The sequence below is a fragment of the Bombina bombina genome, chromosome 2 (assembly GCF_027579735.1).
Source record: "Bombina bombina isolate aBomBom1 chromosome 2, aBomBom1.pri, whole genome shotgun sequence".
Lineage (NCBI taxonomy): Eukaryota > Metazoa > Chordata > Amphibia > Anura > Bombinatoridae > Bombina > Bombina bombina.
Window position 1 is genome coordinate 647,936,553 of NC_069500.1, and position 10,695 is coordinate 647,947,247.

Consider the following 10,695-nt stretch of genomic DNA (forward strand, 5'->3'; position numbering starts at 1 on the left):
TTAAATAGATATTCCTATAGACATCTGTATATATATGTGTGTGTATATATAGATAGTTAGATAGATAGATAGATAGATAGATAGATAGATATTGTAACAAAATACCATCAGATATATGTAGAAATATGAATTTATGAAGAAATAGAAAATATTATTGATGTGAACAACATTGGAATGTGAAATATTCATATTTTCATGTCTGGTTAGCGCACATGAGAATATGCGATTGTGTTTGGAAGGGAGTTGGGTGTAATGTTTTTTTTTTTCACTTTTTTTGCTCCATTGACTTCTAACTCCGGCTATAATACAAGCGCAACCCAACGACCAGCAGTTAACACTCGTAATCTAGCCGTATGTGTGTCTGTGTGTGTAAAAAACACATCTCTAGACTTAATTCATATATAAATTACATTATTTGAACTATATTTTTATATATTAACAGGTTGTTTATTATTTTTTATCATGATTTTTATTTAAGTTTTAAAAACATGTTTTTGCCTGAATAATATATTTCAATTTAGTTAATGAACACACCAGGAGGAAAGAAAACCTATGTTGGTCTCAGTATCTACACTGTATACAAGGCATAAATATGAGTGATGAGAGAGGATAATCAATAGATAACTATCACACCCAGTCATAATAAAGGCATCCAACTGCAGAAAATATATCCCGTGAGAGCACAAGTAAAGAACCCCACTAACTGGCATCTCTTTTGCGCCTGTCTGCAATTTATCAAGGCTTCAGTCTATTGATTACCATTTTATAACTTGCGTGTGGTCATTGCTATCTCATAAATCCACGATATCTACATGACATAACATTATCCCATTTCTTTCAGTTTTTTAGCTTTGGGTTGGACTGCGTAACTTACATACTGAAATCATTTGCCACAAGTGGGAAAGAGGAGGGATGTACCTCAGAAGATCTTGTTGATTCTCACGGACTGGGTGAGTGGATTTAAACCTTTAGTCAAAACATACAAACATATTATTAACAATTCAGGTTCATAAACAAGTTGTAGTTTGTAAAAGATTTCATATTATTTTCAAAGCATATTTACCAAATTTGTCTGTCATTTCACATGTAAAGATTTATTTGCCGAAAAATCTTACATAGAATAACACTGAAATTGGAAAATTAATTTTAATTTCTATGAAATTTATTAGAAAGTTGAGTCATTGGGGTCGAATTATCAGGCTCGCCGGAAACAGTAGTTATGAAGCAGCGGTCTAAAGACCGCTGCTCAATAACTTGTCCGCTGCCTCTGAGGCTGCGGTCTTCAATCCGCCCGATCCTATACGATCGGGCTGATTGACACCCCCTGCTAGCGGCCAATCTGCACGGGCGGTATTGCACAAGCAGTTCACCAGAACTGCTTGTGCAATGATAAATGCTGACAGCATACGCTGTCGTCATTTATCGATGTGCGGCGGACATGATACTCTACATCGTATCATGTACACTCGCGCTTTGGTAAATTGGCCCCATGATCATCACTTTTGTATAACAAATAGATCAATGAACATAGATAGGGTTGAATTAAAGGTTCCAAACATTTATTACAAATAACATTTTTTTTTTTACATTTGTTTGGTGTAAAGCAATGTTTAATTTTTGCCAAAAATTAAACAGTCACTTTTGCATAGAAAAACTAACTAAACTTTTATCCAATGCAATACCTGAATATTGAATGTAACACAAATATTGAATGTGACATTCCAGTGACATACATTTTGGTTTGCGTTCACATTAATATAAGTATGTTGGTGTCAATATTCAGATGTAATTATATGTTCAAATATTAAAATGACACATTTGAAATTTGAATAACATTTGTTGTACAGAAAAATATGGATGTCAAGGGGAACAGTCATACTTTCATTTGAATGTCAAGATCCATTCATCCATGTCATAGACTTATAAATTCATCAGCAGAATTTGTTTGCTACATTATATAGACTATTATTCAAGTCTTTATGAATATCACATGAATAAGTTATTTTTATATATTTTGACTTGTTTTATGTCTTGGCTGAATCAACTAAAATTGTATCTTCAACAGAAATCAGTATTCAGAAATATGCATGTAAAAATTACCCTTAAGGTAATAAAATATTAAAAATGCCGTAAATATATCTGCTAGCCTATGATTAAATACATGTTAAGTCCATTTTATATGCGTTGTTTTCCTCCTGAGTATTATTTCAGCTTTTGGAGCACAAATCCCTTAATAAGAATGAATTATTTTTCAAAAAATCTACAAATGGAATTCTTAAGATATTGCAACATGGTAAAGATCACAGAATTGTTATGGGGAAACAGAATACACATTCCAAGGAATATAGTATCTTTATTGTGCTTTCCAAATGCCTGTATGGTTGAGTCACAGTGTTGCTACTGAATCTAATCACACTGGAATTATTGGCATGTAGATGCACATACTGCAATTAGTGTCACTTTGTATCTCAGAAATTTGGAATCAAAACCACAATATTTGGCACAAGAATGGGTTTAGGAATGTGTCCAATGACAGTGTACAACCACACATAAGTGTTTCATCTGTTAAACAATCATCATTCTGGTTAAATCCTCCTGGCTATGCTTTTGGCAAGATTATACAAGTGCAGTATCCAAGCAATTGTATGCACTATGGGATAGAAGATCAATCGACTCTATTGGATTGGAGCGCTGAACAAAGTAAACAATAAACAAGAAATGCTCTATATACAGCATAATGTGTGACCAAATCACTAATGTTGAGTCTTCACATAAAATATGCCAGGTGGTGGGCAGAACACATTTCTTGGATCATACTATACTTCGTTTACTATCAATATTAGGTTTTTAAAAATATGTTTACAAATTAATTGATTTCTTAATAGTTGGTTAATGATCATTTGTTTTAATATTCATTTTGGGATGGAAAAAACTTATGATTTCTATCAATTCAATATCCTTATTTTTATGTAAAAATTCCCCTAATAGTAAGCAACTAACATAATAATGTAAACAATTTCAATCTCGGTTATATAATTAATATGTAAACTGGAATGTGGTACAATTATACTGTAGGGTTTTGTAGATTTTTTTTTATAAGGTTTTGATGGTTAATGATGAAGCAATAACTACCAAGACACAAATAAACATCACATTAAGAAGGTGTGTGAATGTGGAGTGTAAGGAAACTTACCCCTAATGTGTGATAAAGTGACTAACTATAAAGAGAATATGTCACAAAGATTAACCATGGAGTGAATATAGTACAGATAAGAAGAAAAAAATAGAACACAGATATATTAAAATTGTATTTCCCATTCTATCTGTTTGCTTTTTGTTCTGGAAACTGTGGTGTTTATATCCCTTGCCTGCTGACTGGAAGGCTATTGTCTTATTATCTATTAGGAACACTGACAGGTTGCTATATAAGACTTTGTTCATGTAACGTACAGTGTGATTAATGAAATCACTGACATAATTCTTAATGTCAGAGCTACCAGCTTTGTCCCAATGAGTACAATATGTCATCTCTGCCATTGGGGCAATTTCAGTTTTAGCACTTACTAATACTACTCAGAAACACCCTGCTAGGCTCCATTGACTTTTGAACGGACTGCATTTCTGGTGGAGGTCACAAACATTGAGTGTTGCCAGGCTACTTAAGCCATAGGCAAGCAGAGCGGGCTGAGCGGGCTGCAGTGCACAGCCAAAGGGTTAATTTATAATGCAAATAATCACTTTTCAAGGGAATAAACGATAATAACATGATTGTCACCTTACAATGTCAAATGTCAGTGTTCATTTAACCTGCTGTGCAGTAAGGCAATTTGATGTGACAGAACTAATTGCTGCTGTCATATGACAGCACCTCCCTGTTTCCCTGTTCATGTGCAGATACTGGCAACTTCCCTGATCATCTCCCACATGCAGTCTGCATGGAAGTACTGCAGTTTAACCCTATCTGTCCTGGACATATCCACTGTACTATGTCAACATTTTAAATAGCAACACATTGCTATCTTTGTTTTAAATGTTGGTATGGTAATGTTGTTTTGAGTTTGGAAAAAATACCTTATTCTTGCAATTTTTGCAATATTTTTAAGAGGAAATTCTATTCCATGTCAAAAGCTTTTTCTATTTTTCTACATCATCCTCTGTTAAATCTATGATGTTTTGTGTTACTAAATGCATAATGACATAGAATCTACTTCCTTGTTCTTCTGTAATCATATAAATGATGCTTTGCTATTCCATTGACCTGATTTATCTAATATTGTGTAAACTGTAATAGTCTAGTAAGGGTGATATTTTGCTTCTTATAGGATAAGGTTTTTAATCACTATTGTGAATATATTTAATTTATTTTCCCAACATTGAAGGGTCAGGATAGAAGAGCTGTGTGCAACATTCTAAAACAATTGCTTGTTACATAATGGTGCATATTTTTATTTATTATAATATAGGAGTTGTTTATTTTCATATTGTAATTGAAATGCATACCTGTGCTTTCTGATAAGAGGTGTGATACAACTCTCTTATAAGGCACAGTAGACAGCTGCCTAGAGGCATCTGGGTTTCAGGGCCACCTTTTGCCAGAAGGTGGAAACTTCAGTAAAGAAGTCATGAAGAATGTTGATGTGTCCCTGAGGCATGAATCATAACACTTGATCTGGTTGTCTGTACTGTGCTGTCAGTCTATCATTGTCTTCATAAAATTTAGGGAGATTAATTCCTGTATTTTTGTGAATAAATACAGACAGCAAAACTGTACCCACATAATTATGAGTTAATATTGTAATCCAGATGAATGGCAATCTGAAAACAGGTGGAAGCAGTATGCTCTATGCAGAGATTCAGGGTAAACCTAGACATTTTTCAGTGACATTTTCAAATAACAGGAGCAGTTGGGTTAATTTAATATTCTGATTTCCAAATGCTTCTATATTTTATTTCGTTCTCTTGAGACTAATATTCTACTCTTATTTTTTATCAGATAATGCAAAGTGTTTAACATTGTGCTAAATAATGTGTCAGACTATTTATTAATAAAATATATATTCTCGCAATTATGTCTTAGATGGCATATTGATAGGTTTTGTTTAGCGTAAAATTTTGAATTCTGTATAAAACTGGAATGTCCTTTTATCTATAGGATACTTCAACTATATTATTATTTTGCAGACACTAACATTTTATTTTAAATTGCATTTGATGGCGTGAGATACACTGAAGAAATTGCCTAAGAGCCCCTTGGCTGCAAAAGCTGTCCTTAGTCTCATGGGGTGAGCTTGTCCCCAATACCCATATACCAACACATACACACACACATATAGATATACACCTATAGTGCTAACATCTTGCTAGTATATATGAAACAAAATCATACACATCAATGTATGTCAGGGCAAGGAAACGGACTAGCAGGAAATATTTTACATTTAAAGGGACAGTAAAGGGAATATTGTTTAAAAAGATAGATATATTCCTTTTATACAGAATTCAAAATTTTACGCTAAAAAAATCCTATCAGTATGCCATAAGACATAATTGCGAGAATATATATTTTCTTTAAATATTAATAAATACTCTGACACATTATTTAGCACAATGTTAAACACTTTGCATTATCTGATAAGAAATAAGAGGAGTAGAATATTAGTCTTAAGAGAAAGAAATGAAATATAGAATAAGAATATTAAATTAACCCAACTGCTCCTTTACTTCCTATTCCCCCGCCTTGCACAACCAACATTGTTATATTAATATACTTTATTACATTTAAACCTCTAAATTTTTGCCTGTTTCTAAGCCACTACAGACAGCCTCTTTTCACATGTTTTTTTTATTAGCTTTTCACAACAGGAGACTGCTAGTTCATGTGGGCCATATTCTGTAGATACCATTGTGCTCACGCCCGTGAGGTTATTTAGGAGTCAGCACTACACAGCACTAATGAACTAAAATGCAAGTCAAAAGATAATACATAACAAATAATGTGATCGGGGGCTGTCAGAAGATGCATAGATACAAGGTAATCACAGAGGTAAAAAGTGTATTAATATAACTGTGTTGGTTATGCAAAACTGGTGACTGGGTAATAAAGGGATTATCTATCTTTTAAAACAATAACAATTATTGTGTAGACTGTCCGTTTAAGATATGTTAAGTTTTTTTCTCTAAATATGCAGTGTGAAAAATGAATGTGCATTGATAAAATGTTATTTTTTATTAATGAGATAAGCTAAATTTCATTAGAGGGCTAAAATTAAAGGCCCATTATAATTGAAAAATGACTCCAATTAATTAAAGCATGATATTTTAAGACTAGGGACCCTGCCCCTCTATGCGCCAGATTAGGAGTAGAGTGCAATACTGCATTTACGCAAGCGTGATATTTGCGCTCCACTCGTTATACCAGCGCATGCAATTGTGTGCTGGTATTTAAATTAAGGCGCAATGTGAATGCAACCTCGCACTTGCACTGTATGGAAGCTTTGATCTCACAAGAATGCTCTTTTATAGGCTCCAATGGGAGCCTCGTTCTCACGCCGATAGCCACGGCAGAAAACCTAGTGCAGTGAAGGGGGTAAGTCGCACAGCGATGGGCAGCAAAGTGTAAATATACACATATTAACACATAAATATATATATATATATATACTGTGTATATATATATATATATATATATATATATATAAAAAGCATATACATATATATTTTGAGTATTAACATACGGCTAGATTTAGAGTTCTGCGGCCAAAGGGGTGCGTTAGCTATGCATGCTTTTTTCCCCCCGCACCTTTTAAATACTGCTGGTATTTAGAGTTCACAGAAGGGCTGCGTTAGGCTCCAAAAAAGGGAGCGTAGAGCATATTTACCGCCACTGCAACTCTAAATACCAGCGTTGCTTACGGACGCGGCCAGCTTCAAAAACGTGCTTGTGCACGATTCCCCCATAGAAAACAATGGGGCAGTTTGAGCTGAAAAAAAACCTAACACCTGCAAAAAAGCAGCGTTCAGCTCCTAACGCAGCCCAATTTTTTCCTATGGGGAAACACTTCCTAAGTCTGCACCTAACACCCTAACATGTACCCCGAGTCTAAACACCCCTAACCTTACACTTATTAACCCCTAATCTGCTGCCCCCGCTATCGCTGACCCCTGCATATTATTATTAACCCCTAATCTGCCGCTCCGTACACCGCCGCAACCTACATTATACCTATGTACCCCTAATCTGCTGCCCCAAACACCGCCGACCCCTATATTATATTTATTAACCCCTAATCTGCCGCCCCCAACGTCGCCTCCACCTACCTACAATAATTAACCCCTAATCTGCCGACCGGATCTCACCGCTACTATAATAAATGTATTAACCCCTAAAGCTAAGTCTAACCCTAACACTAACACCCCCCTAAGTTAAATATAATTTAACTCTAACGAAATAAATTAACTCTTATTAAATAAATTAATCCTATTTAAAGCTAAATACTTACCTGTAAAATAAACCCTAATATAGCTACAATATAAATTATAATTATATTGTAGCTATTTTAGGATTAATATTTATTTTACAGGTAACTTTGTATTTATTTTAACCAGGTACAATAGCTATTAAATAGTTAATAACTATTTAATAGCTACCTAGTTAAAATAATTACAAAATTACCTGTAAAATAAATCCTAACCTAAGTTACAATTAAACCTAACACTACACTATCAATAATTAATAAATTAATTAAATGTATTTTACATAAATTACAGGTAATTTTGTAATTATTTTAACTAGGTAACTATTAAATAGTTATTAACTATTTAATAGCTATTGTACCTGGTTAAAATAAATACAAAGTTGCCTGTAAAATAAATATTAATCCTAAAATAGCTACAATATAATTATAATTTATATTGTAGCTATATTAGGGTTTATTTTACAGGTAAGTATTTAGCTTTAAATAGGAATAATTTATTTAATAAGAGTTAATTTATTTCGTTAGAATTAAATTATATTTAACTTAGGGGGGTGTTAGGGTTAGGGTTAGAATTAGCTTTAGGGGTTAAAAAATTTATTAGAGTAGCGGTGAGCTCCGGTCGGCAGATTAGGGGTTAATACTTGAAGTTAGGTGTCAGCGATGTTAGGGAGAGCAGATTAGGGGTTAATACTATTTATTATAGGGTTATTGAGGCGGGAGTGAGGCGGATTAGGGGTTAATACATTTATTATAGTAGCGGTGCGGTCCGGTCGGCAGATTAGGGGTTAATAAGTGTAGGTAGGTAGCGGCGACGTTGGGGGTGGCATATTAGGGGTTAATAAATATAATATAGGGGTCAGCAGTGTTAGGGGCAGCAGATTAGGGGTTCATAGGGATAACGTAGGTGGCAGCGGTGTGCGGTCGGCAGATTAGGGGTTACCTCGGTTTAGGGGTACATAGGTAGTTTATGGGTGTTAGTGTACTTTAGAGCACAGTAGTTAAGAGCTTTATAAACCGGAGTTAGCCCAGAAAGCTCTTAACTCCTGTTTTTTTTTCTGCGGCTGGAGTTTTGTCGTTAGATTTCTAACGCTCACTTCAGCCACGACTCTAAATACCGGCGTTAGGAAGATCCCATTGAAAAGATAGGATACGCAAATGGCGTAGGGGGATCTGCGGTATGGAAAAGTCGCGGCTGCAAAGTGAGCGTTAGACCCTTTCCTGACTGACTCCAAATACCAGCGGGCGGTAAAAAACAGCGTTAGGAGCCTCTAACACTGGTTTTGACGGCTACCGCCCAACTCTAAATCTAGGCCATAGTCTCCATAGACCGCAATGTAAAAGCACTTTATCAGTGCCGTTTTGTTTTTTTCTAACACCCCACATCCGTAAACTTTAAACCCTTAAAACTACTTCGTGCAGTTATTATTTTTTTTTTCAGAAAGCAACACAACACTTTATTTTGGGTGCAATTGGGGGACATTTTTAAAATCAACCAGAGGTCTGACCTCTGATTAATTTTCGGACTGCTAATTTTTACCGCAAGCTCGTGGAACCAATAATCAGTCACATCTGATGGCTTGTTATTTAAAGTGCGCATGTAAACGGATGGAAGTTAAAGTAGCGCTTCACTTGAAATCAAGCGCTATGTGTTTAACCCCTTGTAAAGAAGTACCACTCAGGAGCAATCAGCAGCACTAATTACACAGCTGAGTTGTGCAACTAACTCTGCTGATTGGATAAACAGCAGTTTCTGCTCGGGACCACCAGTCCTCTTATCTTGCAAAAAGGTACTTCTACTATGTGTTTAATACCTTTGCGGGGGGAGGGGGGTTAAACACATAAAGGTGCAGAGGCACTAGTCATCTAACAATTTTGAAAATATATTTATTTTTTACTATAATTCCCTATCTTTTAATATGATGGTGACAATATAATTGTAATTTGACATTGTACTACATTATATGAAATCCTCTTACATGATTTTTCTGTGTACAAAGTAACATAGATTTTGATGGCAGATAAGAACCATAGGCCCAACAAGTATACCCAATATTTACTAAAAGTATAAACGTATCTAGTTTGTAGGATAGTCTGATGCTTATCCCAGGCATTCTTGAAGTCCCCCACAGTCTGTGCCATTACCACATCTTGTGGAACTTTGTTCCATGAATCAATCGCCCTTTTTGTAAAGAAGTGATTCCACAAATTACTCATGAATCTGCTACCCTTCAGCATGAGATTATGACCCCTGGTTCTTTTTATGAAAAATACATATTCAGCTTTATTAAGTCCATTAATATACTTGAAAGTTACTATCATATCACCTTTTCCCTTCTCTTCTTTAAGCTATACATATTTAGGTCACTGAGCCTCTCCTGCTAAATTAAATTTTTTAGACTATATATCATTTTTAGTAGCCCTCCTTTGCACAGATTCCGGTTTGTTAATATTATTCTGGAGATATAGCTTCCAAAACTGCACACAATACTCAAGATGAGGCCTTACTATTGATCTGTAAAGTGGAATAAGAACCTTACTATTTCTGCTGCAAATAGTCTACTAATACAACCAAGTATACTACTAGCCTTGCACGCTGCAATATTACATTGTTTACTACATTTTAAATCATCTGAAATAATAAATCTCAAGTCCTGTTCCTCATTTTGTAACAGTCAGTAATGTTTCATTGAGTCTGTAATTAACATTTGGATTTTTCTTTAATAAATACATATTTTTGCACTTTGCCTTGTTCAATTTTAGATCCCAGTAAAATCCTCCATTTTTTTATATCACTTTTCATTTGGTCCCCTTGTAAGGATTCAAGAATATACCTGCTTATAGCTGATCTAGCACAGGGAATCTTACTTTAACCTCATTTTGGTTATTTCTTCTATTAACAGGTTATCCAGTCTTTCATCCTATAATGGAGGCCTAAATACAGCCCTATTATAAACACATTTTTATCCCCAGTTTCCCCAGTCACCCAAATACCTTCCACATCATCATTCGTTCCTTGCCTGGAGTGATCATAGGTCATACAGGGCATTTGACCGGTGGGCCCAGGCAAGATGTGGGCTGGGATTGGCTACAGGGCCAGTGAGCCTAGCCCTGCTTCTCACTACCTTTCTGTATCTGTGAACCAGGTCATGGATGTTCCCTACCCTCATCCTGTTCCTGTGAGCTGGGTCAGGGAAGTGTCCTGCCCCCAGAATTACATCAA